Genomic DNA, 3,655 nt, shown 5'->3' on the forward strand with positions numbered 1-3,655 from the left:
ATAAGAATGAAGATTTGTAGTTAATCAAAATTTAGACAAGTTAGACTTTTAATGTTACTACTCTTTATTATTCTGTAAACTATAATCTGCATTTGAGAAGATTCAATCATTTTGATAGTTTATCATTTGGTAATAGTAGTGATAAAAACAGGTCAGAAATCTATATATTAGTCCAGACCAAAAAAATCTCCAATATTTTAGTGCACAGCTGCTATGTTCTACTGTGATTAATTTATCATTGAATTCTGCATCTAAATTTCCTGTCATAGTCAACAAACTTTTTCCATATAATGACACAACTGCACACAGCTAGCCCTGTCCTTAGCAACCTTTTTTTCATATCAGAAAAGGAAAATAAAGTAGAGTTATGAAAATATATAATAGTGTGTCAAATGGAGGATGTTACCTGATTTTTTTCCTTCGTGAATTCTTTTCCTTTTGCTTTTATCTTCGGGTAGTATTATCTTTTCTGCTTTAATAAATGCATGGGTCTATACCACTCCCGATGTATAGGATATTTTATTTTTAAAAAATGAAAGAAGCACTCAAAAGACTAACACTAAAAGTATGCATCTAGTTCAAGAGCTACGTTTGAAGCACTTTAACTAGAGAAGGAAAACAAGGAATTGACGATAATGGAGCCATGGTACTTGATTATAAGTTTAAAACATTCACAATGATAAGCATGAATGGATTGCTTTAAATAGTTCATGAATGCAAGAGAAGAACAACTTCAAACATCACTCAACGCAATGTCTATATACTATTTCTATCATTCATAAACCAAGTATATTTGTTTTATGTCAGTAGTACTCATCATATATACCATATGTGAAATTTTCACAAGCTTGGGATTCACGAGGCATACTAGAATGAAAAGAAGTCCGATAATCCTTAAGCATCTAATCAAATAGCTAAACAGCATTGTATGACAAATTCAATTAACAACAACAAATCTCTGAAATCATCATATAATCATCAGTATTATACATCCTAGAGCAGTGTATTAAAGTAAAACTATTAGAGAACTAAATATGATCCTTTAATAATTTTAAGCCATTCAGTTTAGCCTAATAGCTAGCAGAGGATAAGCCATTATCCATTGTTAATAATGGAATATAAGCAACTTGATATAAGCCATTATCCATTGTTAATGGAGTATAAGCAACTTGATATATATTATATAAAAGAACTTTACTCTAAAATAAACCTACAGCAAACCCAAGGAAATCCATTGTCCCTGGCCAAATCAAGAATAAAATGGAAGGCAACAAAATGAAGCACGAAAGAAATCAGAGAAGCCAAAGAAATCACCACAACTCTGCTGTGTCGATATCAACTTCTAGTTTCAGCATAGAATACTAGTTCAAATCCTAAAATAGAACATCTTAAGTGTACCAAACTTTCACTTAACTTCCTAGCTGGCATTGAGTAAAGCCAAAATAAATTAATAAGTAAAATAAAATAGAATCATGGTTAAAGTTACACCCTACCTTATTCAGCTTTGCTTTACTCTCAATACACCACGTGATTTCTTGTCTAATTTTTGTACTTTTTCTCCCCCCCCCCAAACAAACATCCTAACCAGAGGTCTTAAAAATTCAAGCTAACGAAAACTGGATTCAAGAAACCTTCTTTTTTCTTCAAATTCTAAGAAAGAAAGAAGCTAAAATTTAAGAATTTTCTGCACAGAAAATGAGAAAAGTATGTACCTTAAGATCTCAATTTGCTCAATTTCTCCGGAGAAAGAGAGGTTGCAAATTAAACTAATGTTCCAGAGTTGTTCATGTAGGCTATTTCACAAAGCAATGACTTCACATTACTCGTTGAAGATAGCCTGAACAAAACAATAATTATTCAGATTTAATTTAAAACACAAGAAAAGAAATAATTAAATAATTTAAATTAATCAATCAATGCTCAAGTTGGTCAAGCAAAAAATAAATAAATAAACACAAGGTTCTCGGTAACTGTATAGCATTATTTTTCATTATTCAGCAATAATTAGACTAAGCTTCAATTCAAAAACAAGAATATAATAATTATGTTAAACATCTTTCTTGGGGGTGAGGGAGTAAGCACTGACTTCTTGGGGGATCACACAGCTAGAACTTGCCTCAAGATTTTGTTGCTGAACCCCACACAGCTAGTATATCATTAACAAAAATATTGAGGCCAGGAAATTCTTGTATTTTTTTTGTACTCCTAAAAGTGAGGCCAGGAAATTCTTGTATTTTCCTCCAAGATAGAAAATTCTTGTATTTTCTTGTACTCCTAAAAGTGAGGCCAGGAAATATTCTGTTCTTTCTCTATCTGTAAAATTCTAAGTATCATACATGACATGATCACTAGTTGTCATCAATGAACCAATCCCTTGGATTCATGAAACCTTGCTTCAAATCACTATCCATTACCTATATATTGAGTTTAATGAAGACTATAACATAACAACAATAAATAGAAATTAAAAGAAAAAGATATGTCCGATGAAAATTAATTCAGAAACATTAGAAATTGGAAAGCATACCTAGGTTACCAAGTTGATCTATTACAGCCTGACCAACAGAACCTTCCAGCTTAAGCAGCCGCAAAACTCCAGCAGTGATTTGACCAATTGAATCAAATTCAGATTTGAACAGCAAAGCGAGGTGCTGAAGCTCATCCTTGGTTATTGCTGCTTCAATCTGCAAGGTACAATCATCATCAAACAATAAATAAATAAACAAATAACAACTACTATTGTAAATCATTAAGAGCTTGAAGAAGAAAAAATTGACCTCCAATTAAATCATAATCCTATAGTTTCACAGATTAAAACTCCCAAATTAAAACCCCTAAAATCGGAACCTTAAACCTCTGAAATTTTAAAACCAAATAGAAATCAATACATACATATTCAACGATGTGAGCACAGTGAAGACGATGATGAGAAGCACGGAGATGATGATGGTGACGGTGGCGCAGCAACAGCAATGATCAGAACAGCGACCGTCATCAGCGATTAGGACACGGAGAAGACGATTAGGGTAGAACCGAGAAGAAGAGTGATGGTCAGCGCAACAACAGCAATGGTCATCAACGACGGTGAGAATGGCGAAGGTGAGGGTTGTGTGCGACAAGGTTGGCGAAGGTGAGAAGCGCATAGATGAGGGCGAACAGGAGTGACGACGGTCAGTAGTGGGTGGTGATAAGTGGGTTTCTTCGTGATGGTGAGAGGGTTTCGGCGCGATGGTGAGTGGTCAGTGGCGATGGTGAGTGGTGAGAGGGTTTCTTCACGAGGTGAGTGATGAACTTTGGAGGGAATTAAAAAAAATTCACTAAGTGTAAGTTTTCTTTCGGGAAAAAAGAGGGTTATCAATTGTCAAGTTTTTGCCTCTAAATACATTAGGCATCACTTTTAAAACGCACCCAAAACTTAACAAATAGGCTATTCTTTAAAAGCGTCTCCTTTGATACGAAAAGTGAACCTATAGATATCAACCTACGGCTACGTTTTGTAAGTGATTTCTATAATACCTAAGGCTACGCTTTTTAAATGATGCCGCATTTGTGTATCATTTTCTCTTATAAAAAGGCAACACGGAGAAAAACGTAGCCTATTCTATGAATAGGCTACGCTTTTCAAATGTAGCTTAAAAAAAGTGTGGCTGAATGG

The 3,655-nt window shown here is 34.1% G+C and overlaps 1 long non-coding RNA gene across 1 annotated transcript; it reads right to left on the bottom strand.

The window, feature by feature from the left end:
- Positions 2,313–3,032, bottom strand: LOC110267636. Its single transcript, XR_002355467.1, has 3 exons — positions 2,893–3,032; positions 2,528–2,684; positions 2,313–2,414 (listed from the first exon to the last, which is right to left on the bottom strand). It is a non-coding gene; the product is annotated as an uncharacterized LOC110267636 (long non-coding RNA).

The sequence above is a fragment of the Arachis ipaensis genome, chromosome B10, assembly GCF_000816755.2.
Source record: "Arachis ipaensis cultivar K30076 chromosome B10, Araip1.1, whole genome shotgun sequence".
In the NCBI taxonomy this organism is placed as follows: domain Eukaryota; kingdom Viridiplantae; phylum Streptophyta; class Magnoliopsida; order Fabales; family Fabaceae; genus Arachis; species Arachis ipaensis.